We start from the raw sequence: 26,851 nt of genomic DNA on the forward strand, positions 1-26,851 counted from the left end.
CAGACGTTGGGAGACAGACAGAAAGTCTTTTTATATAGCCCATGTTTTCTCTAATTGCCTCTTTGCCTGATTTTCATGGATAACGGTCTGTGGGAAATGCCTTAGCAGAGAACTGAGGCCATTAGCCTCACAATTCATTCTATTAGCAACACTGACTGAAGAAAACTTAAAAATGTACATGTGCTTGGGCTATCTATTTTAATCAGTTCTGCTAGACAGTTGCTTAACCATCCACATCAGTTTGCCAACTTGATCCATCTTGAGAACACATGCCATCGACCTTGTCCCATGATATGAGGGATGGCTGAAGGTCAGGGATCAAGGGATGGCTCCGATAATTGCACTCAGGTGGGGCTGCAGGAGATTGTGGACATGCCATTCTAAACTATGTATAAACTGCCAAGACTTCTAGTCCTCTCTGTCATCCATTCATTTTGCACCCCTCACCAGGTAAGCTTCTTAAAAGAATTGCCTTTTCTGGTCTTCCCACTTTCACACTTCGCAGGCCACTGTTCAACTCTGAGATTTGGCTTCTAGCCTGCGTCCCCGCACACTGATGTGTCATCAGATTCAGGGCATGTGTTCTGTCCTTATCTGGTTGTGCATGGTAACCCACTCCCTCACTTCAAATCTCTGCTTTTCTGCTTCCCTCATGCATCTCTGACCACTTTGTCTTCATGTCCTGTGGAAGGCTTTGTTTCCTGCCCATCGTTGCAGCTGGTATACCTTGTTCTAGTGCCAACCTGGTGTTTTTTCTCCTCTCATTATCTCTCTACGGTAATGCCCATTCTCTTGTGTACAACTACCTGCTGGATGCTGGTGAATCCCAGTTCTGTCTAGCACAAAATTTTCTCCTGAAGTTCAGTCATTTACTAAGTCAGGGTGGAGCTAATGATCTAACTTCCAGCTAGTTATCAACTCCACTACAGTTGAACTCAACTGGTCCCATACTGACATCCTCATCTTCATTGGCTCCTTGTGTTTCCTCTAGGTTGACAGTCTCTCCTAGACAACAAAACGTGGGAGCAGCCTTGACTCCTCCCTCCCTCTTAATTTCCCACAGAAAATAAATCTCCAAACCCAATCAATTTGTTACTATATAATTGTTTCTTCAAGCCATCATGTCCTCTCTTAATCTTACAACCCCTATTCTAGAACAGATACTCTGTGGTGGGCAGTATTGTACCAGCCCCCTAATCATTTTACCAGCCTTTGGCATTTTCCCTCTCAAATCCATCTTTTGCAAAGGCAATGGAGTGATCTATCCAAAATATGAAACCACTTCATTCTTCACTGGATTTTCAGCACCTTCCAAATGAATCCCAAGCTCTTTAACATGCTATATGTGTCCCTCTGCAATCTGGCCCCCAAACCCCCTCAAGCCTCACCTCTGTATTTCACACTTGAGGGACACTGAAATCCTTGGGTTCTGCACACACTGATCACTTTGTGTTTTTCTGCTTTTGCTCACACTATTCCTCTACCTGGAAAGTCTTTTTCTATTCCTCCCACCATTTTGATATTCTCATGCTTTAGGAACAACTTCAAGTCCTATCTCGTTAGGAAGTTTTTTGCAGTTCTATCCTCCCTGCTCCCCAAAGCCATCTGGTATGGGATCCTTGGAGATCCCATAACTTGCATGTTTCTTTTTTGCCTAAACAGACAATAATGCCTTGTGATGTTTCCATCTCTCTCTCCCACTAGATTTTGAATTCCTTGAGGTCAGAATCTGTTGCTTTCACCTTTGGATGATCAAAGCCAAGTGCAGTGCCTGAACAAGCAAACACTCCATTAGTGATTGCTGAATGACCGAATTTGTGAACATCTTTGATTGTTAGTTTCTTTCGGGAACTTAAAGTATAGGAAAGAGGAAAGACTAGGAAAGATATAAAAGAACACATCATTTGTCATTGCATCTGATTGTACGTGTGATTGCTTTAAGAGAAGCATGAACTGGGCGCCTGGGTGGCTCAGTTGGTTAAGCGACTGCCTTTGGCTCAGGTCATGATCCTGGAGTCCCAGGATCGAGTCCCGCATCTGGCTCCCTGCTCAGCGGGGAGTCTGCTTCTCCCTCTGACACTCCCCCCTCTCATGTGCTCTCTCTCTCTCAAATAAATAAATAAAATCTTTAAAAAAAATAAGAGAAGCATGAACTGATGTAGCAACATAAAGGAAGGAGTTGAATATAGTAAGGATATGAAATGGGCAGGAGAGGATTTAGGAAATACAGTAAGGAGGGCCTGGCATTTAAGTGGGAGCTTGAGGAGTGTAGCAAGAGGTCTGTTTAGCTAGTTGAAATGGGCTCTGGAGCACCATCTAATGTGGGTCCTCTTTTGTGTACAAGAAGACAAGCAGCAATGAAAAATGTAGTTGTTTGAAAAAAAAGCTAACTCTTTTGCTCATTCCAGTAGGCAGTGCATCAACTAATGAAGTACAAGGTTCTTATTTAGGAGTGACACTTTGGAGAGGGAATCACCATGAGAAAAGAGAGAAAAGTAGTAGGAAACCACCTTAGGGAGAGACTTGCACAATTAGATGGAAGGATGTCCTCTCCCCTTCATCTCTAGGTAGGGGACAAGTATACTCAGTTCAAGTCATAAGCCGACCCTCCTTGCTCTCTGAGAGATGGTCAGTGTTCTCAGCACCTAGGAACCAGCAGGAAGCTACCACCCATTAGAATTACAAAATGGGCTTCTCTCCTGATATGCCTGTGCAGTCATGGACACGGAAGCAGTTGGCTCTTTTGGTTTGGTTTTAGTCTTCAGAAAGCTGAAGTCATTGGAGAGAAAGAGAAATGTCATCCCAGGGAAGGAATATAAGGAACTTGAAAGGGTCAAGTACAGGTGATAAGTCATCTAGCCTGCAGAGCGTGGTAATAACGGGAAATACAACTGGAAAGTTGTGTTAAATGAAATATGATATTTGAATTCTAGAATTTTCCTCCTATGCTATATGTATATGCATGTGTTCCACAGACCTGTCTGTGAATATCCAGGGTCTGCGGTGGCAGATAAAAGGGTAGTTGGGCAGGAGGTCAGAATTAAGACCATGGCCACTGTCTCACTGCGGTTGAGACCTGCAATGGGTCAGGTGGGGACACTGGTACTGTCACCACTAAACAATCTGATGGGTTGGGTCCCTGCTGCCCCAGCCCTGGAGAGTGGGGGGTCCCTGGAAAGGCAATGCAGCTCTTGTCTTTGATGTTACCCACCACAAAAACTTCCAGTAGGCATATCTTTTCATCTTTAAATCCTCATTCAGTATTGAGTGGTTACATTTGATGGCTCAAGCCTTGGCTAGGGGCTCAAGCTATCTCCAGGAGAGCCCTGGTGTTTCCCACACTCATTGGGAGGTGACTTTGCCTCTCAGAAAAACTCATAAGGTAGAAACTTCCTGAAACACAGAAGGGACTAGAAAGCTTAAAAAAAATTTTTTTAAAGGCAAATTTCAACATAGTCTTATTTAAGTCAAACTTTTATATTGTTATAATCATTCATTCCCTTGCTAAGAGTAAGGTTGGAAATTGGAGTAATATATTGTATCAGTTACATATTAACTCAATAATATTACAAACTATTTTTGGTTTTACAGCCATGCAGTCTCCAATCTCAGAGTGAATTTGTTTAACAAATTTTACTTAAAAATTGGTTTGGAACTCATCTTTCCCAAAGAAGTAAATTTTTTCACATGTAGTTTTCTGAGCCAGGGAACAAAGTTGGTTTTATCTCTAAATGTATCTTAGGTATAGTATAAATATTCACTTATGTGTCAGTTGCTTTTCAAACACAGTTTTCATTCGCTTCTCTTCTGCAATCACTTCTTAATTCATTTTATGCAGTATCTGGGACTATAGTCCCTGAGTTCTTTGCATGTTCCAAAGTAGTTATGTCATTATATATGAAAGACAGCTTGAGTGAGTATATAATTCTTGGGTCATGCTCCCTTTCTTCAAGGATTTTGGGGCAAAACTTTTGTGGCAAAGTCTGAGACCCAGTCTGATTCTTTTCCCCTTGATATTTTTACTCGCATGTTAAAGATTCCTTATTTTTGAAGTCCAGCTGTATTATTAATTGGCTATCCAATGTCTGCTACTTCAGCTGTCTTCCTTCACCCTCAAATTATCTTCCACACTTTCTCTTCCTCTTCAGAAAGAAGACTGAAACTCAGCGTTGGGCTGGTGCTCCAGCCCCATCTTCTTGTGCCTACTTCTGACTCCACACTTCCAGTTATCCCCTCTGTCATATGAATTTCCAACTCCCTTTCTCCTGGGCCCCTTTATTCTGAGTAATCATGCCTACATTCCTGTCATCATTAAAAACATTATTTTTTCTTTTATCCTGCTCAATCTACAAGCTACTGCTGGTTTCCCCCCTCCTTACTTTTGCCTTACCACCAAACTCATTAAAAGAAAAATGTCTAATCATTATCTAAATAATGAGAACTGGCTACCCATCCACTCATCAAACCCCTTCAGTTCTGCTTTTAACATTTCTCCCCTACATGACCGAGAGCGTCCTCATTAAACTAGAGATTCCTTAAAGCTCAGGGTCCCTCATACATCCCAGCTACGAACACAATGCTTGCTATATTTGTGTTTGTGTGTGTGTGTGTGTCTGAATCTTTAAAGGTATTTATTCAAAATTTGGATCTACCACAGAATTCTCTGTGGCCACCCACTTTAATTAGCTTGACATTAGCTGGCCTAATAGGCAAAGAATTAAAAAGTGAGCATATGAGAAGGGGAAAAGCAGTATATTGCAGAGGAGAGGCCTGTTTTGCTACAAACTCATCCTCAGCAATTGCATTTGTAAAATCTGTTGGAGGATATGGAAGATAACTCAAAAAATAAGCATTTAAATCAAGACCTCCAACTCCATCCCACCCCATCTCTTGCTTTCTTTGCTACTTTCTTCCTTGAAAGCAAATAGACTTGTAGAGCTTTAGTTGTCACCTTGATTTAGGCAGATGACTCCCCAAATTATACCTCTAACCTGGATGTCATATGGGCATTCAAAACCTTCTCCATTTTTCTGTCTGACATCCTTGTTTGGCAGTCCTAAATCTAAATACATCAGAATTTCAACCTCAGACTCTTAAAAAAAAAAAAAAAAAGATTTACTTATTTATTTGAGAGAGACAGAGAGTATAAATGGGGGGAGGGGCAGAAGGAGAGGGAAAGAGAGAATCTCATGCAGACTCCATGCCCAGAATGGATCCTGATGCAGGGCTTGATCTCATGACCTTGAGATCATGACCTGAGCTGAAATCAAGAGTTGGACACTTAACCAACTGAGCCACCAAGGTGCTCCAACCTTAAACTCTTACAAAAACAATTTCTATCTTCCTTTTGATTCCTCTATTTTCATGACCATTTTTATTGGCCTCCTGATTACTCAAGCCCCATTTGTCCATCAATACAATCACTTGCCAGATTATTTCTTCTACATTGGTAATAGTCCCCAAATCAGTTTCGTCCTTCCTATTCTCATAGATATTGAGGCTTTAGGTCTTTATTTCTCCTTGGCCTAGGTATTTAAATAACATTTCCCTGTATCTCCTGCCTATCCATCTTCCCAACCCTGTATACACACTACTACCAGAATAAGATTCTCAAAAACATTCAGTGGCTCTCTATTGTCACCAATAAAGAAAAAAACAAACAAACCCAGAAAACAAAAGCAACAACAAAATAAAATCTTCCTTCTGGTTTCCAAGGGATTCTGCAATGTGATCTCATCTTATTTTTCTATCCATAACTCTAAACCAAACTAGATTCAATATTCCTGACTCTTCCCTGGGCTCTGTATCTGTGCCAGGAATGCATTCTACAGAGTGTTCACCTCTTTGGATGAAATGGTATTTAGTGCTCAAGACAAACCTCACCTCTTTAACAAAGGCTTTCACCTGGATATGATCCCTTTTCCTTTGTGCTACCTTAGAACCTTAAAAAAAGGTTGTGAGTTGACTTGTGTCCCCAGAGAAAGTCCAAACACCTAGTACCTGTGACTGTAACCTTATTTGGAAATAGGGTTTTTGTAAATGTAATCACATTAAGATGAGTTCCTACTGGATTAGGGTGGGCCCTAAATCCAATGACTGCTTCCTTTACAAGTAGAGGAAGCCTGGGGGACATAGACACGCACACACACACACACACACACACACGGAGGGGAAAAGGTGATGTGAAGATGAGACAAAGATTAGAATGTTGTAGATGGGAGCCAAGCAACACCTAGTGTTGCTGGCAATCACTGAAGGCAGGAAGATGTAGGGAAGGATTCTTCCCTATGGCCTGTGGGAGCATGGTCCTGCCAACACCTTGATTTGGGACATTAACCATTCAGAATTTGAGAGAATAAATTTCTGTTGTTTTAGACTTTCCAGTTTATGGTAGTTTGTTATGGCAGCCCTAGGGAACTAATAAAAATATATAACATATATTACTACTTTTATGCTTTATATACTTGAAGTATTATACCAATACATTAATTATGTACATTATAAAATATATGCAAACAGAATTTTTTTTTAAAGATTTTATTTATTTATATGACAGAGATAGACACAGCGAGAGAGGGAACACAAGCAGAGGGAGTGGGAGAGGGAGAAGCAGGCTTCCCGCGGAGCAGGGAGCCCGATGCGGGGCTCGATCCCAGGACCCTGGGATCATGACCTGAGCCGAAGGCAGACGCTTAACGACTGAGCCACCCAGGCACCCCACAAACAGATTTTTTAAAAAAGTATGAGAAAAATGTAAATAAGTTATTATATTTTTCCTGTATCTCAATGGGCATTATTGGGTACCCTGTGGGTATCCAAGGACTGCAAGTTAGTAGATGCTTAATAAATGTCTGTTGAATTGAATTAATCTCTTGGAACTGGATATAACTATTTTGACTTTTCAGACTGAACTTCATTTTGTTTTTACTTTCTAATTTTATTGCATTATGATCAGAAAATATAATCTATATAACATTGATTCTCTAGAATTTTTTGAGTCTTTCTTGCCTAATTCATAGTCAATTACTGTGAATATTTGGTGTGTGCTGGGTAAAAATGTATATATATATATTTAAATAATATATATATATATTTAAATTATATACCTATAAATTGTGTTAAGTCTTTTTTCTTTTTTCTTTGCATGATCTATCTAATCTACTCTGGAAAGGGGCTATTAAAGTATTCAGTCACAGTTGATTAATTTGTAACAGTTTTCCTTTATTTATTTAAGACTACATAGTTGGATGCAGTTATATTCCAGATCAGTTTGGAGCTTGCTCAATTTTCTATCTTATAGTAAATAATTTCTCTCTTTGATCCCTAAGAATTTCATCTTAAATTATATTTTGACTAATATTAAAATAGCTATAATGTGTTCTTTTAACTCATTTTTACTGGATAACTTATCCCCTTATTTTCAGTCATTTAATATTCTTTTATTGTAAATTTATCTCATACACTATATTGCTGGGTTGTATTTTGTTTTGTCTTGTTTTTAATTCAATCTGAGTTGCTTTATCTTTTTTTATTTTTTATTTTATTATGTTATGTTAGTCACCATACAATACATCATTAGTTTTTGATGTAGTCATCCACCATTCATTGTTTTCATATAACACCCAGTGCTCCATGCAGTACATGCTCTCCTTAATACCCATCACTGGGCTAGCCCATCCCCCCACCCCCCCAAAACCCTCAGATTGTTTCTCTTAATTTATTTCATTTATATTTACTGTGAATACTTTTTTCTGTCATGTTTTTTATTTATCATATTTTCTTTTGTTTTTGATTTTCCCCATTTCTACTTTCTTTTGATTGAATTAAATATATATATCTCTTTCTGGGACTCCTATATTATACAGATGTTTACACTTTCCTACTTTTCCTAGCATAGATTATACTTTCTCCTCTAGGACTCTTATATTAAATAGGCTGTCTTTACTTTCTCCTTTTCTCTATATCTCTTAACTTGTCTATTTTTCATCTCTTTATTTCTTATTAATGCCTTCTTGGAGAATTCCTGGACATGATATTCCAATTTAATCAGTTTTTTGACTATACCTATGCTGTGAATGAATCACCTTTTAAGGTCTTTATGTAGCTACAATATTTTTCATGACCCATCTCACTAAATGGTTCTTATTTATAATTGCTGACCACAGCATGTGTTTTCAGTATTCTTTATTTCATTGAAAATTTCTGTTATGCTTATTTTAAATTCTGGTTCTCCCTGCTCCTTAATCCTGCTTACTTTAGCACAGGTTTTCTATATGTGATCTCCCTTCTATATCGCTCGTGCTTTGCGGATGTCTCCTTATTTCCTCTGTAAGCTCATGATCTTTTGGATCAGTGAACCCTATTGGCAGGTGATGTATAGATGGAAGAAGAGACAAATATCTCAGCCCTAGCTTCCACCCCCCTCAGGTTGGTCAGGGAAAGGGGCATATGCCTCTGAGGTTACACCTGAGTTACTGCACATCGACCCTCTTCATAAAGTAGTCCTATTCCTCAGGCAGCCCTCAGCATCTCTGCCCCAGACACTGCTGTTTTTGAAGAGTCTCCTCACTTAGTTATAGTTATTTCGCTAAGGGTGGAAGCAGGGTGGAAGGAGGATGGACTTCATAGAGGGTTGGCTAGTTGATCTTGCCACTTCTCCCCTTCTCTTCCAAACCACGTTCCAGATTTTCTCTGATGTACCTACTCCTCTACTCGACATTAGGCTAGAACTAAAGTTTTTCTATTCTACAAGGACAGCCAATAAAGTAATGGAGGAGAGAAAAGAACACTGTGAAACATGCTCCGCACCTAGTTCCCCATCCTCTGCTCCTAGCTCCTCACTGCCATTTCTGCCACATACATGGCAACAAAGACTCTGCCTTCTCTCTCCCCAGGGATTTCTGTGTTAGGTTTCAAGCTCTCTCTCACTTCTCTAGCATCTCCCTCTTTGGGTTCGTGGGAAAGAGCCAACAGCCTCTGTTACTTCCTTTTCATATATTTTTGTTCCAACAACCTGCATATCCCTCCCAGGAAAAACTAATCATATCACATATCATATTCAATAATTTAGTAAGGAACTTTCACAAATATTCTCAGGTTTCTGAAAGTTGTTAAAAATTCAATAGAACTATTATGAAGAGTATTAATATATAAATGGTCATTAATACAGGGTTTAGCTCCCACCACTAAGCGATATAAAGTCGGCAAGCCTGGTGAAGTATTTAAAAATCAGAAAGAGCCTTGAGCAGTATATAAATATCAACAAAGAATTGCTAACACTTTTGAATATCTTCAGCAAACAAGCAGGCAGAACTCACCCATGTCTTCCATAGTAGGAGAAACATAACAAAGGTGGGTTTTCTGAGAGCCCAGAGTTTCCAGAAAGAATGAAGTGCTTACCCTTACTAAGCTTGAACACATATGCGCCTGGTAGAATTAAAGAGAGAAAACACACATCTTCCATCCATCCATCATTTTTAGAAAAGCAAAACTGCTACATTATTAAGGTCTTTTAAAAAAGATTGTTACATATTCTTTTTTTATTAAGTTCAATTAGCCAACGTATAGTACATCATTAGTTTTTGATGTAGTGTTCAATAATTCATCAGTTGCGTATAACACCCAGTGCTCATCACATCACGTGTCTTCCTTAATGCCCATCACCCCAGTTACCCCATCCCCTCAGCCACCTCCCTTCTGCAACCCTCAATTTGTTTCCCAGAGTCCAGAGTCTCTCATGGTTTGTCTCCCTCTCTGATTTCTTCCCATTCAGTTTTCCCTTCCTTCCCCTGTGGTCCTCTGTGCAATTCCTTATGTTCCACATATGAGTGAAACCATATGATAATTATTATCTTTCTCTGATTGACTTATTTCACTCATATATTCTTTTAAGACAATTGTCCCCAATAGTTTTCTTTGAGAATGACACCCGGGCAATTTAGGGGTCTTTTGTTTATTTTTGCCTTCTCTCCTTGAACTGTGAAATCAGAAGACATGTGGAGTGGAGGAAAATCACGGAGGTGAATCCAGCCGATGTGGGCAACTGTCACTGGAGCTTGTTGTCTTCAAACAGGAAGTTGTTTTTTCCCCATTGCACCAGAAAAAGAGCAATGCAAGCAAGCTCAATGGCAAGGCTATTCCAGACATACTAAATTACTAAAAATTTGCCTTGCTTGCTTTCCAGGTTGTCCTAATAGTGAAAACATTTGAAAAAACAATGAAAGAGAAATTAAATCTCTATGGTTATTTGAAAAAAGAAACTCTTAAAAATTTTTATTTAGCTGCTGACAATATGAATGGTAAAGAAATCTATTAATAATGAAGTATTCTGAACACAAAGTATACTTCTCAAATATCCAGAAAAGAATCCATAATCCCAGTCTTCGTTATATTAAAGTTAGAATACAATATGGATGAATCAATATTTTCTTAAGAGATGTAGTCAGGTTCCAAATGCCTCTCTAAGATATAATTTTTTGTGCATTCTTTCAAATTGAGTTTCTCAAGTAAATATAAGTGATTTGTTTGCCTAGACATGGGTTTCTAACATATATTGGGTTAAAACTCCATCCCTTTTTTTCCTTCACATTTTATTGTATTTTTATAACATGCAGAAAATTTTCAACCATACAGAAAAGTTGAAAGAATTTTATAACAAACACTGAATATGCACCAAGATTCTACCATTAAATTTTACTGTACTCACTTTATCACCTATCTGTCCACTCCTGTAACCCTCTAGAATATCACCATCCACATAGAAAGTTTGCTCATGCCATTCCCGATAAATCTCACCTCCTCTCCATAAAGGCAGCCTAGCTTGTCATCTACCTTAGATGTAAAATTCACATTTAAATGCCACTTAATGACGTCTTGAATGCTTATATCATTTTGAAGTAGTTAGAAATTTACATAATCCTTCTGATTTTTGAAAGCAATCTGTCTAATGAGTATTCTATTTTCTAGACAAATCAGAGCCCTCATTCCGTGGAGAATCACCAACTTCAAATAGAACATATCTGGGTGGCATCACTTTGGGTGAGAAACTTCAACTCTTTGGGGGTCAATTCTTCATTTGTAAAGTGGAGATAGAAAGACTAACCCTAAACTTGCCTCAGGAATGTTGTAAAGATGAGAAAGAGAAGCAGTTACAACGTCCATAGCAATGTACAATATTCTCCTTATCTGCAGCAATCAGACAAATCGAATTATTAATGGCAGGTTGCAGGTGCAGCCTTAGAGATCATGTACCTTCGTAAATAAACATTATGAGCTTTATTTCCTGGAAAATTTGGTAGAATTACGTAATTGGTTCAGTGTGCTGTAGTCTCATTTTTCTCCTTAAAGGCATTTAAATTCTCACACTGACAAATGTGAGAATGACTCTTTTCAGCAGTGGTCTTTAATAATAGTGTATTCTACTAACTCAAGTCAATTCTCTTTACTTAATTTTTATTGTTAATTAAATGGTGGTTTACAAATAAAATAAAAGAACATTGAGGCCTTTCCCCTATATCCTAGCATAAGTCATTTTTGAATTCTTGCCTCAAAACATCCACAAAAAGAATTGACCTTCATGATCCAAAGCAATTTCCACCCTGCTAAGCTGTTTTGAGTATCAAGCACATAAAGCATTCCAGACAAAAGGCAATCAGAAAGTGAATAAAATAACTATTTTGTGTCTATAAAATATCCAAATAAACAGCTTTGATGAATTTTTTATTTCTCAAGTGGTTATCCTGCTGATGGTATATATCTATAAATAATTATGAATGCTATAGCAGTGATTTCAACTTGAGATATTTAATATGAAAATCATGTTAATTGAAATTAAAATTTAATAAATGTTTACTATCTGCTTGAAGGCCCATATCATACTGTTCTTTAGGATGGAGAAAACTGAAGCAACCTAAATTTCCAATTGCAAGAGAAAGACTAAGTAATTTATGGGACATCACACAATAGGATATTATTTGGCCAGCACATTCATAGTAAACTCTGTGTAATATGCTTACAAGTCAGCATGGAAAAGGGTAGGAACATATGCATTATAATATTAATACTGGTTGGGGCAAGATCATGGGATTATAATGTTTTTAATATTTTGATTTTCAAATTTCTTTCTTAAACTGCTTTGATTTATTTCTCCCAAGTTAACCACAATGCTTGCAATAAACTGCATGGTATTAAAGATGTCCCCATTTTAATTTTTTCTAATTACAAAATAATATGAGTTTTATTGAAAATACAAACACTATAGACATGCATAATTAGAAAATAAGATGGTATATTTAACATGCTGTTTTAAAACTCCCTTTTTCTTTATGCTGTACCTTGGACAGTGATTCATGTCAATTCATTATCTACCCATGTCATTTTAAAAAATGACTCCACAGTATGTCATTGTATGGATAGAACAGAATTCACTTGTCAAACCTTATTTTTACTATCTGAAGCCATGCTGCAGTGAAACATCACTTTATATATCTTTTAATTTCTGTGAATACTTCTAGAGATTCAATTCCTAAACACGGAATTGTCTTTTTATAAAGAATGGAAAATAGAATGTTGGAAAAGATCAATTCTCAATAATAGCAACACAGAGCAAAAAAGCAACTACTATAATTCACATAAAATACTTAGAAAGAAATTTAACAAGGTATAAATAGACAAAAAATATTATGAGATGCTACTGAGGGGCATGTATTAATAAAGGGAGACACATACTTTTTCTTAGCCAGAAAGACTCAGTGTTATAAAGATATCATTAATATGTGATTTAAACTAGAAATTAAATTCACCAGGGAGATGTGGTTTCATTCACAATAGCTTTATGGTAAATGCTGAAATCTCTTGGAGGCAAGTCTCATTTAATTACTCTTCTCTTTCAGGATTTTACTGGCTGTTTTCCTTTCTTTCTAATTCCAGACATGGAATTAGACATGTTGCTGGAGTTTTAACTACAATTACACGGAATTTATTAAGTTTATTTCCAGGTAATCCATGATTTTTAGTTCTGTTGTTGTGAATTTTTTTCTTGTCTTTTTCCTAAAATTGGTGTTTCAACACTAAGCTTATTCAACATTATTTCATCATGTTCACAAAGCATCCATTACTCTGATAATTTTAACAAACGGGAAAGGGTGATGACTTTTTCCATTTTGGTAGCTCTTGAGATAATCATCATTTCCCATTGGGCCTATTATATTAATTGGATGGTAAAGGACCAAATAAAAGGGAAACAAATAGAAAAGCAAGATGGGGAGAGGAGGTAGAAAGAACACTGAGGAGCAATCAAAAGATCTAAATGCAAATCCTGGATTTACCTTTAACTGGCATTGACTTTGGGCTCCTCTGTCAAACTCTGTGTCTTAATTTTCTTTTAGCTTTATGGTCATCTAATTTCTTCTTCTTCTTCTTCTTCTTCTTCTCCTTCTTCTTCTTCTTCTTCTTCTTCTTCTTCTTCTTCTTCTTCTTCTTCTTCTTCTTCTTCTTCTTCTTCTTCTTCTTTTTTGAAGTTTTTATTTTTAAATAATCTCTACACCCAAGGTGGGGCTCAAACTTACAACCCTGAGTGGTAAGTTCAAGAGTCACTTGCTCCACAGACCAGCCAGGCGCCCCTAATTTATTCTTTATTAGGTTAAAAATACAGTGTTTTGTTTTTTTTTTTTAAAGATTTTATTTATTTGAGACAGAGAGAATGAGAGACAGAGAGCATGAGAGGGAGGAGGGTCAGAGGGAGAAGCACACTCCCTGCCAAGCAGGGAGCCCGATGCAGGACTCGATCCCAGGACTCCAGCATTATGACCTGAGCCGAAGGCAGTCGCTTAACCAACTGAGCCACCCAGCCGCCCAAAAACACAGTGTTTTATTAGGTGCCAGCCAGGGTACCAAGAGCTTGGAAATCAGCTCCCTGAAGAGTCAACAGAGTATTCAAGTAACTCGGTCTTTAATTCCGATTTCTCGTGTCAATGTTGCTGGTCTTTGGGTATCCTAACTAGAGGTCAGTTTACATCTCTGGGTTGTGGTTTTGCAAGTCCTGGATCAGGTTTGTGTGTCCAGGGTGCTGTTGGTGGGAGGAGCCTGGCTTACTTCTTCCTCCAAATGGGCTTATTCTCCGCCCCAGTTTTCTCCTCTTTGGAATGTGGGTATTCTCCATTTAACCTTCTGTGATTCTCTGACCTGGATGCAGGCGCACATTTGACCAAGCATCGGAGAGAATCAGAAATGTGATGTTCTTGGAATCAGCGGTTCTCATGCTTTAATGTGCCTGAGAATCACCTGGGATCTTGATAAAAGTAGGTCTGAGGTGGGACCCAGGGCTCTGCACTTCTCCTAAGCTCTCAGGTGAGGCCTGTGCCCCTGTGCCAGAAACCACATTTTAAGTAGCAAGGGGCTAAATCATTCTAACGAAGGATGGAGAACAACATGTTCTCTAAGCAGAATAGCCTGCTCGGGCAATCTTGCCACAGCTGGTCTGAGTCACCTACTTGAGCAGCAACAGGTCAAAAGTATTGCTACCGATGGTGTCCAAGTTAATTTTTAAAACTCTTTTTTCTAGTCAATATTTAGTATGATAAAAGATAAAAATTGACATCAGAAATCATAAGCTAGGGGTGCCTGGGTGGCTCAGCCGGTTAAGCAGCTGCCTTCAGCTCAGGTCATGATACCAGGGTCCTGGGATCGAGCCCCACATCGGGCTCCCTGCTCAGCTCCCTCTGCTGCTCCACCTGCTTGTGTGCACTCTCTCTCTGTCTCTCTCTGTCAAATGAATAAAATCTTAAAAAAAAAAAAGAAATTGTATAAACTATCCTAAATAATGTATATCACCTAAATGTCAATGTATGATTTTTGAAGATGCTATAATATCATTATACTAATTTTGGTATAAAAATTTATTTAAGAATAGTGTTCTGGAAACTGAAGAGGAAATAAAGTACAAAATAAGCACACACACAAAAATGTAATCAATTCCCTTCGTGTCATTCAAATGGTCTTGGAGCATTTTCTTCCCCTCCCTGGCAAAATGACTCAATACCTAATGGCTCCTGCTGTCGTATATCTCAAAGAGGGTAATCAAGGACGAGGTTTTAGGCAATCATCATTAGGCAAATCATCATTAGGCAAAGGAAAAAAATAGTGGAAAAAACCCAAACACCTACATGTTTGCCAAACAGCCAGAGTAGAGAAATCAGGGAACCTCTCTGAGGATACAAATGTATCCTTTGCCTTTACCATTACCCCAATTTTAATTTTGTAATTTCCCCCAATTTTATTTTATTTTATTTTATTTTCATAGAAATTGGAGTGCTATGATTAATGATTTGGCCAGCTCTGACAATAACATAGAGTAAAAATTATCTCAAATTCTAATCTATATCTAATCTAATTCTATATCCAGATATAACCCTTGCTAATATCTTGAAGAACTTACTTCTGTGTCTGTCTGACTCCACACATGCACACACACACACAAACCATATTTAATTTTACATAACTAAATTCATTCTTCACATTGTATTGCAAATTGACTGTTTTTACAAAAATGAGTTTACCTATCCATTATCCATAAGTCTTTTTTTAAAGATTTTATTTATTTGTCAGAGAGAGACCGAGAGCACAAACAGGGGGAGCGGCAAATGGAGAAGCAGACTCCCCGCTGAGCAAGGAGCCTGACGTAAGACTCGATCCCAGGATCCCGGGATCATGACCTGAGCCGAAGGCAGACCCTTAACCGACTGAGCCACTTAGGCATCCCCATCCATAAGTCTTAATCAACACTAGCACTTAAAAAAAAAAGATTTTATTTATTTATTTTAGACGGGGAGGAGGGAAGGAGAGGACGAGAATCTCAAGCAGACTCCCTGCTGAGCGCAGAGCCCAATGCAGGGCTCCATCTCACGACCCTGAGATCAGGGCTAGAGCTGAAAGCAAGAGTCAGATGCTTAACCAACTGGGCCACCCAGGCGCCCCTACACTAGCATTTAAATAGCTGCTCAAAATTTCATGGTATTTGTGCAGCAGAAGCATGTTGTTTCCTCCCCCAAAATTAGAAGATACTTTTTAAAAGTGTTTTATTAATTTAATAGACCTTATTAATTATATAAACTCAAACAATATAGATAATTATAGAGCAGAGAGCCAAATATTACCCCAAATTTAACTCTCTGAAATACCTTCTTTAATATTAGATGAGCAACGTTCCTCCACATTTTTTTTTCTTTTCCTGTTGTGCAGTCACCATCTGTTACCATATGATGTTATTGCAATATTATTGACTATATCCTGACCATTTTTCTATGCACATATATGTAGTTAGAAAAATAGCTAGATAAAAGAAATACATTTTTGTAAAAAATGAGATTATGCTATGCATATTAAGTAAGATTTAAAATTTAATTATAATTAAACATAGGGGAGGAAAAAAAAACCTGAAGTCAAACTGTATAGAATTGTTTCCATACATAAAAAATATTACTCCCAGGATCCATCCCTTAACTTTCTGTGGGAACTTGGGCAAGTCACTTAACATTTTCCATGCCTCGGATTTCTCATCTGTAAAATAGGATTTATGGTACCTAAATCATAGGATGTTGTGAGGCTAAGAAGAGATAATATAAAGAAAACATTTAAAACAGTGCCTAGAATATAGTGATTCATAAATGTCAGTTATTTTTATATTAGCTCAATTATATAGATTTATTTCAAGGAAAGTTGGTTATGAAAAATATCAGAGATGGAGTCATGTTTTTGGGTTAGGTCCATTTTTGAAAAAATTCCATAGCTTTCTGCTGGGAAAGGTGGAGGAATTGATCACGTTTTCTCCCCCTCCCTCCCACCTTCTTCCCAATCACATTCTGACTTCTATTTTATTATTTTTATTTAGCTAAGAGTTTGAACATCTGTTCTGCACTCATGATTTTAACAGTTGTGGTTTTTTTTTTTTTTTTTTAACGTGGAGCCCAACATGGGGCTTGAACTCAGCAAGGGCCTGTGGGCGCACTACCCCATGACTATTTCCTGAGTAAGAATGTTGGTCTGTTAGTTTAATACTTGAGCATACATTTAAGCTGAGTATTGTATTCTTCAGTAGTACATTCTCAGATCTTTATAAATGTTTTTATATTTTCCCCTGGAATTCAGCAACAGTTATTTCTTATCTCTGTAAGTAAACTGCATTTCCTCTGGATGACTGAAGATTTCTTTTCCCTCATTATATTTAATTTCCAGGATCTTCTTTGTGCCATGTCTTGATGTAGATCTATTAAAATAAATCTTTTACAGAAGACAAAATATCTCTGTGTTCTGCAGATTTAATCCTTTCTATACTTAGGGAAATTTTCTTCTATTATATTAAAAAAAAAAAACTAATCGTGAAGACTGTCTTATATCCAGGTGTAGTTCCAGGATCCCCAAGACCACCTTCATCGGAAGAATTCACAGAATGTGGCAAAGCTGTTATTTGTTAGTTACGGCAAAAGGATGCAGATTAAAATCAGCAAAAGGAAGAGGCGCATAGGACAGCATCTCAGACCAGATGAGAGCTTCCAGTTGTCCTCTCCCAGGGGAGTCATGCAATCAGGGTCCACCAATCCCAGCAACACTGTGTGCCAACATGCATGAAGTATTGCCAAACAGAAAAGCTCCACCATGCCCTGGAATTCAGGGTTTCACTACGGCCAGGCACACGGGCACGACTGATGGCCCACATGGCTGACCTTTATCTCCAGCTTCTCCAGAAGTCAAGCTGATACCGCACGTCCAAGACCTCTAGATAATAAACACACTCTTTTCAGGAAAGGCATTCTAAGCATGTATGTGTTACTTCTCAGGAGCTAGTCAAGGGTCAAATCTTTCTTTGGTTAGTGTTAATCCTTACTGCACAACAGGAAACTGGACACACATACAGGTGGACTGGAGTGGTCGTAGATGGATGGATAGAGATTTAATTTAAGAACATTAATGAAACAAAGACCTATGTACCCAGCACTTACCGCCCAGATTAAGAAATAGAATCTGTTACTTTTTCATTTTCTCAGCTATATTACTCTTTCTCTCCACTAGAGATAACCACTATTCTGACTTTTGTGTTGACAATTCTCTCTCTCTCTCTCTCTTTATCTGCCTGCTCTTGGTCTTGAAAATCTGTGAGCAAATACAAACCTAGTGATGAAAGGGCTCATTGATGAAGAAAACATAAGCTGAACATTCTGTTTCACATTCTAGCTTCAGCTTCCCTAGAATTAACAGCTGCCTCCTTTGGGGAAGTATGTGGACAAGGTCACAACAGAATTCTGGAAAACACAGGGCTTACCAAGGTGGGGCATCTGGCAGGCATGGACTGTGAGCCAGGTTCTGGATCTCTGACAAAAATATGGTCAGAGAGATTAGATTACTTTGTAATTTTTACTTCCCAGTTTATATAGTAGAGATATTTATTGCTCACCATATATTCATGTGGTCTGCCACATTTCCTAGAACCATTGTGGTTAGAGTAGGGTCATTTTTCTAGCTCTTGCCAATGTGCTTGGAGTGTGGGAGATGTATCTCATTTCTGAGAGTGGTTGGAGAGTGGTTGCTAAACCGACTCTCTTTTAACCCTCCACAGCAAATGTGAGAACAAGATGTTAAGAATCAGAGTGTTTATTAATATAAGCCTGGGTGCTCTGTGACTTTGGGAGCACGATTTCCATCTTGAGGCACATTGGATATGTAGTATGAGAGGGATAGGTCCCCAAAGCCTGAGAGTTAATTTGTTACCCAGCATAATCATTGATATTCTGATTAACACATCTCATCATGGCTTACTTTTACCTCCCAAGTAAAGGTGAATGAAGTGCACTTCTGTGGTCCGAAATGAGTGTCTTTAGATGATCGAATATTGGAGCATGGATGGAAGAGCAGAAATTTCCACAGCACGTGGTTACACAATCCAAAACATGTAAGCATCTGGAGCAGACACATCCAGGCGTTTTGGGTTAGATAGCAGAAGGGCTCTGGGTGAAGACTGCTTTTCATATATTTGTTGCTTGTCTTGCTACTTCAGACTGGATTGTTGCCTTCTGATCTAGGGCATAACTATAATTTGAGATTTCCCTTTTCCTTGGGAATTCCCTGGGAATTCTCTTTGCCTCTCTCTGGCATTGAATGACCCATTTCTCTATCCCTTGTCGTCTTCTTAGTTGATATGCTCATTTCAAGGAGCGCATCCTCCGGAAGCTTCTTGTTGAAGGGTGTACTACTTTTTTTGAGATATTTTATGCCAGAAGTATCTTTATCTTACCCTCATGCTTGATTGCAGTTTGGTTAACTATAGAATTCTAGATTGGAGAGATTTACCTTCAGAATATTGAGAGCATTGCTGCATTTCTTCATGGTTCTGGTTGCTGCTGAGAAGTGGGATGCCATTCAGATTTCTGATTCTTATTATTTAATTTTTCCTCCATTGCAAGTCTATAGAATCTTCTTTTTGTCCTTGGTATTCTGAAATGTGGCAACAAAATACCTTGGTTGCATCTATTCTCATCCATTATACTGGAAACCTGGCCAATCATTTTTTGAATGCTTTAATTAAATACAATTTGCCTATAAACAACTTTACTGAGATATAATTTACCCACCATGCAATTCACCCATTTAAAGTATACAACTAAATGTTTTTTAGTATTTTCAAAGAATTGTGCCATTATTACCATAATCAAATTTAGAATATTTGTATTACCCCCCAAAAGAAACCCCATAGCTATCAACACTAACTCCAACCTGAACTCCCAGCAGTAGGCATCACTGATCTACTTGATGGCTCTGTGGCTTTGCCTTTTCTGGACATTTCAGATAAATGAATTGATACAGTTATATAACTTTTCCTGACTGACTTCTTTCACTTAGCATAATGGTTTCAAGATACATTCATTTTGCAGCATGTATCAGTATTTCCCTTATTTTCATTGTAGAATAATATTCCATTGTATGTATATATCACAATTTGTTTAGCTGTTCATCAACTGACGGGTATTTGGATTTTCCCACAGGTTAGCTAGTGTGAAAAATTTATAATTTATGTACAAGAGTTTGTGTAGACATATGTTTTCAGTTCTCTTGTGTATATACCAAGAGTAGAATTGCTGGGTCATGCAGTAACTATATTTAACCTTTTGAGGAACTGTTAGATTATTTTCCAAAGCAGCTACATTATTTTGCATTCCCACCAGCAATGTATGAGGGTTCCAATTTCTCCACATCCCTGCCTATACCTGTTATTACCTGTCTTTTTGATTTTGCCCATCCTTCTGAGTGGTATCTCACTATGGTTTTGATTTGCATCTGCATGATAGCCAATAATGTTGAGACTTTTTCATGTATGTGTTAACCATTTGTATATCTTCTTTGGAAGACCATTTTTGTATGAGGTTATTTGTCTTTTCATAACATATAATTTTTATTTGGTGATGTATGTCTTTCTGTTCTGGAATTTTTTTTTTTTTAAAGATTTATTTATTTGAGAGAGAGAGAGGAGGGGGATGGGCAGAGGGAGAGAATCTTTCAAGCGGACTCCCTGCTGAATGTGGAACCCCATGTGGGGCTTGATCCCAGAACCCATGAGATCATGACCTGAGCCAAAACTGAGAGTTGGATGCTTAACCAACTGAGCCACCCAGGCACCTCTGTTCTGGGATATTTTCTTAAATCATTTTACTGATGATTTCCTCTGATCACTTGTCTTTATTCTATCTTTCTGAAGTACCAATTTATTACAGTGTTAGATTCATAGATTGGCTTTCTGATTTTCTTACCTTCTTTCTTATTCTCTTGTCTTTATGCAGTATTTTATGGAGAACTTCCTCACTTATATTTTCCAATTTGTCTATTGAATTTTTCAGTTTTTTTTTTTTTTTAATTTTTATTTTTTTTAATTTTTTTTTATTCTTATGTTAATCCCCTTACATTACAACCTTAGTTTTAGATGAAGTGTTCCATGATTCATTGTTTGTGCACAACACCCAGTGCTCCATGCAGAATGTGCCCTCCTAAATACCCACCACCAGGCTAACCCATCCTCCCACCCCCCTCCCCTCTAGAACCCTGTTTGTTTTTCAGAGTCCATCATCTCTCATGGTTCGTCTACCCCTCCGATTTCCCCCACTTCATTCTTCCCCTCCCGCTACCTTCTTCTTCTTCTTCTTTTTTTTTTTCTTAACATATATTGCATTATTTGTTTCAGAGGTACAGATCTGAGATTCAACAGTCTTGCACAATTCACAGCGCTTACCAGAGCACATACACTCCCCATTGTCTATCACCCAGTCCCCCCATCCCTCCCATCCCACCCCCCACTCCAACAACACTCAGTTTGTTTCCTGCGATTAAGAATTCCTCATATCAGTGAGATCATATGATACATGTCTTTCTCTGTTTGACTTATTTCACTCAACATAATACCCTCCAGTTCCATCCACGTCATTGCAAATGGCAAGATCTCATTCCTTTTGATGGCTGCATAATATTCCATTGTATATATATACCACATCTTCTTTATCCATTCATCTGTCGATGGACATCTTGGCTCTTTCCACAGTTTGGCTATTGTGGACATTGCTGTTATAAACATCGGGGTGCACGTACCCCTTCGGATCCCTACTTTTGTATCTTTGGGGTAAATACCCAGTAGTGCAATTGCTGGATCATATGGTAGCTCTATTTTCAACTTTTTGAGGAACCTCCATACAGTTTTCCAGAGTGGCTGCACCAGTTTGCATTCCCACCAACAGTGTAGGAGGGTTCCCCTTTCTCCGCATCCCCGCCAACATCTGTCGTTTCCTGACTTGTTAATTTTAGCCATTCTGACTGGTGTGAGGTGATATCTCATTGAGGTTTTGATTTGGATTTCCCTGATGCCGAGCGATATTGAGCACTTTTTCATGTGTCTGTTGGCCATTTGGATGTCTTCTTTGGAAAAATGTCTGTTCATGTCTTCTGCCCATTTCTTAATTGGATTCTTTGCTCTTTGGGTGTTGAGTTTGATGAGTTCTTTATAGATTTTGGATACTAGCCCTTTATCTGATATGTCATTTGCAAATATCTTCTCCCATTCTGTCGGTTGTCTTTTGGTTTTGTTGACTGTTTCCTTTGCTTTGCAAAAGCTTTTTATCTTGATGAAGTCCCAATAGTTCATTTTTGCCCTTGCTTCCCTTGCCTTTGGCGATGTTACTAGGAAGAAGTTGCTTCGGCTGAGGTCAAAGAGGTTGTTGCCTGTGTTCTCCTTTAGGATTTTGATGGACTCCTGTCTCACATTGAGGTCTTTCAACCATTTGGAGTCTATTTTTGTGTGTGGTGTAAGGAAGTGGTCCAGTTTCATTCTTCTGCATGTGTCTATCCAATTTTCCCAACACCATTTGTTGAAGAGACTGTCTTTGTTCCATTGGACATTCTTTCCTGCTTTGTCGAAGATTAGTTGACCATAGAGTTGAGGGTCCATTTCTGGGCTCTCTATTCTGTTCCATTGATCTATGTGTCTGTTTTTGTGCCAATACCATGCTGTCTTGATGATGACAGCTTTGTAATAGAGCTTGAAGTCCGGAATTGTGATGCCACCGGCTTTGCTTTTCTTTTTCAATATTCCTCTGGATATGCGGGGTCTTTTCTGGTTCCATACAAATTTTAGGATTATTTGTTCCATTTCTTTGAAAAAAGTGGATGGTATTTTGATGGGGATTGCATTGAATGTGTAGATTGCTCTAGGTAGCATTGACATCTTCACAATATTTGTTCTTCCAATCCATGAGCATGGAACGTTTTTCCATTTCTTTGTGTCTTCCTCAATTTCTTTCATGAGTATTTTATAGTTTTCTGAGTACAGATCCTTTGTCTCTTTGGTTAGATTTATTCCTAGGTATCTTATGGTTTTGGGTGCAATTGTAAATGGGATCGACTCCTTAATTTCTCTTTCTTCTGTCTTGTTGTTGGTGTATAGGAATGCCACTGACTTCTGTGCATTGATTTTATATCCTGCCACTTTACTGAATTCCTGTATGAGTTCTAGCAGTTTTGGGGTGGAGTCTTTTGGGTTTTCCACATAAAGTATCATATCATCTGCAAAGAGTGAGAGTTTGACTTCTTCTTTGCCAATTTGGATGCCTTTGATTTCTTTTTGTTGTCTGATTGCTGTGGCTAGGACTTCCAATACTATGTTGAATAGCAGTGGTGATAGTGGACATCCCTGCCGCGTTCCTGACCTTAGGGGGAAAGCTCTCAGTTTTTCCCCATTGAGAATAATATTTGCTGTAGGTTTTTCATAGATGGCTTTTATGATATTGAGGTATGTACCCTCTATCCCTATACTCTGAAGAGTTTTAATCAAGAAAGGATGCTGTACTTTGTCAAAAGCTTTTTCTGCATCTATTGAGAGGATCATATGATTCTTGTTCTTTCCTTTGTTAATGTACTGTATCACATTGATTGATTTGCGGATGTTGAACCAACCTTGCAGCCCAGGGATAAATCCCACTTGGTCATGGTGAATAATCCTTTTAATGTACTGTTGGATCCTATTGGCTAGTATTTTGGTGAGAATTTTTGCATCCATGTTCATCAGGGATATTGGTCTGTAATTCTCCTTTTTGATGGGGTCTTTGTCTGGTTTGGGGATCAAGGTAATGCTGGCCTCATAAAATGAGTTTGGAAGTTTTCCTTCCATTTCGATTTTTTGGAACAGTTTCAGAAGAATAGGTATTAATTCTTCTTGAAATGTTTGGTAGAATTCCCCTGGGAAGCCATCTGGCCCTGGGCTTTTGTTTTTTGGGAGATTTTTGATGACTGCTTCAATTTCCTTAGTGGTTATAGGTCTGTTCAGGTTTTCTATTTCATCCTGGTTCAGTTTTGGTAGTTGATACATCTCTAGGAATGCATCCATCTCTTCCAGGTTATTCAGTTTTTGTTTTTGCGTTTTCTGTTTCTAAAAGCTTTTGCTTCTTTGAAATCTCCTTTTAAAAAAGCATCCTAATTTTGTTTCAAGAATGCATTAGTTTTCCTTATCTCTGAGGATATTAGTAATACCATCTTTAAAAATTTTTTTCCTACATAGTTTTCCCAGTTTTCTCTAATTTGGGTTTTTCTTTTTTCTTTTCCTGTTGTGGTTGGTTGGTTTGTTTTGCCTCTTTCATGTTAGAGGTTTCCTTTCATTCCTGTAATTCTGGGTTGTCTGTTTATGATTGAGATGAGTTACTAAAACTGACTGGAAGCGCTGAGTTCATGGGCTGCATTTGTGGTATTTGAGCTTCATTATAGGATGAACTTAATGGACTTTTTGTTGAGAATCTCCAAATATCAGTGTCTTTAAATATGTCCTCTTGAACTGCTTAGTGTCCCAAATCTCTCCTTCTACTTGGAGGGTAAACATCCAAATGCCATCATGCTGGGAGCCAAAGTCAGGGGAACTGGGGTAGAGTGGTGGTGGTTGTCTCAGCAATTAGAAATCAGTATGCATATAGCCACTGAATCTAAATATCCAGATGATAAATCCCAAGGCTTACAATGAGATGGGAAAGGATACTAAGAAGCTAACTTCTCTGAGAAAAACTGTCAGTTCGGCATCTCTTTCTGTTACCCACAGTTCTAGAGGGATCTGAGGCTGCCAGCTTTTGAGATTTCTCTAAAGCAAACTGTGTTGACCCTCAGCTCCCTTGACTGCTTGAGATTTGGCTTTCTTGTATTTGCCAAATTGGTTACTACTGGTCCATTTGCTTTTCAGCCTCCCAAATTATGTTACAGTTTTTCCTTCTTTGTTCTCTCTGAAGTTATTATGACTATAATTGTTTTTATTATTACTCTGTGGTTATAGTTGGACATTAGGATAGCAGAAAATTACCTGGACCTATTACATATTTAAACAATTTTTTTTGGTTATTTTATTTGTTTTTTTTCTACCTCAGGGATAGGAACTATCTTGATGATAGACGGTGTTTGTCTATCTTTTGTATCTATTATCTTCTTTCTAATTATCTTAACTGTTTGCCCATTTCCTCAGCATTTATTATAATTATCTCAAAGGCTTTTGTCCGTGTCAGTAATTTAATTTTCAGCCATGGTTAATCTGCTCCTTAAGGTTCTAATTTATTTATTTATTAGCTAGGTAATGGTGAGTTTTTTGTTGTCCATTTGTTTCCTTGGCTGGAAAGAATTTTCCCATTCCCTCTTATTATGTGGTTTTATTATTTTAACTGTGTCCTTGGTTTATACATTTATATTCTTTTAAAGCTTTTCTGTGACATGAGACACTGACTGGAAATTTTTGCCTGTCCCTCAGTTCATGACTTCTTTTATTGTTGTTCCTTTTCTTTTATTCGTGGTTAAGGTGGGCCACTCTGTCCACACAATATAAATTAACATTCATACTGTTCTTAATGCTTTCATTAACAATTTTTTTCCCTTGAATTTTTCCTGACTCACCTGTTTACTGCCAATCTGGGCATACCTAAAAGGGAAATTGGTATTATTGGGAATTTTCAGGATTTTATAACATTTTGTTCACTGATATGACTTCTGAGAGGTAGTTGTGGTGTCAGGAGAACTTTTAGTTTCTTGGTTGCCTTTTTTTTTTTTAAGTTTATGTGCCCTTTCTATGCTTGATTGCTGCTGGTAATTGTTTTACATTAATTTTTTTTTACTTTCTTATATTAGCAAACATTGATAGACTGCCAGATATATGGTTAAGAATGCCTTCAATAGCTATCTTAATAGTATTAATGGAAGGAGATTATGGTCTGGCTTCATGTTGACATTTTAACCCAGATATTTCATTCTCTTTCTTATTGTTTGGCCACTTCGGTACTTTTTAATAGATCTCTGTTTCCAACGGGATTAATCTTAAGATAAGGAGTAGCCCGAAGACAACCAGTTTCCCATTTTTTATACTTTATGCACTTGGTGGTTCCCCTCACATTTTTTAGGGTTCAAATTCCTAGAATATAATCTTTAAATGTAGAGTTCTTGTTAAAACTTCTCAGTCTCATTTTTATGTAAATGTCAGATATTAACTCAAAGTGTGGTTTCCTCTAATGGAATTTTCTCTTTTTTCCTTCTTCTTTTTAATTAAAAAAAATAGCTTGTGAGTTATAATTTGCCAATGGTATATTAACTTGTTTCTCACAAACCTTCTTTGAAAATAGATAGGAAAACTGGAGAGCAAAGATTTGTGTACTCCAGGAACCACCCCCCTCAAAAAAAAAACTAAGCCAGGGCGCTTGGGTGGCTCAGATGGTTAAGCATCTGCCTTCGGCTCAGGTCATGATCCCAGGGTCTTGGGATCGAGTCCCACATTGGGCTCCCTGCTCGGCGGGGAGTCTTCTCCCTCTCCCTCTGCCTCTCCCCTTGTTTGTCTCTCTCTCTCTCTCAGATGAATAAATAAAATCTTTAAAAAAAAACCAAAACAGCAACTAAGCCCAGAGTCAGAGAGTTGGTCTTTCAAAGCATTTGCCAATTTTCAAAAACAATAAGCTATGTCAAAAGGTTGGGAAGCTGAGTAGAGCTGTCGACAGGAATGACGTTATAAAAATTGGAATTCAATGTCCACTAATATGAGGGAGCTGGTTCACAAAAGTCCCAGACTTTTGGTTGGGATTCTCCAAAGTGAAGGTAAAGGAGGGACTGGGATACTGGAAATAGAACATCCCTTATAGAGAGTTAAGTCCAATTTTAGATCATCTCAATTCCTAATCCAAAGAGTGAATCTTGGATTCCTAATTTGTCTAGCATAGCTGCCTGCAAGAACCTAAATTACATTTTCTCTGGAGAAAGGTAAGATTATCTAGAGTCTCAAAACACCTCTACAGTTTTTCATAGGGAATATTTGGCTCTA

General features: G+C 38.0%; 1 long non-coding RNA gene across 2 annotated transcripts in view; it reads right to left on the reverse strand.

Annotated features, from left to right (window-relative positions):
• Nucleotides 1–9,840: 9,840 nt before the first annotated feature.
• LOC135365533 (uncharacterized) overlaps nt 9,841–26,851 on the reverse strand; it is a 38,912-nt gene continuing 21,901 nt past the window's right edge. Inside the window, exons 4-5 of one of the 2 annotated variants that reach the window (XR_010413493.1) lie at nt 19,339–19,482; nt 9,841–10,189 (exon numbers count right to left, since the gene is read on the reverse strand). This is a non-coding gene — a long non-coding RNA (uncharacterized LOC135365533). The remainder of the gene's footprint in view (nt 10,190–19,338; nt 19,483–26,851) is intronic. The other variant, XR_010413492.1, reaches the window with a different exon arrangement.

Source organism: Mirounga angustirostris, unplaced genomic scaffold, assembly GCF_029215605.1.
Source record: "Mirounga angustirostris isolate CCGP_5_RB_7025 unplaced genomic scaffold, mMirAng1.0.hap1 SCAF_8, whole genome shotgun sequence".
Taxonomy (NCBI): domain Eukaryota; kingdom Metazoa; phylum Chordata; class Mammalia; order Carnivora; family Phocidae; genus Mirounga; species Mirounga angustirostris.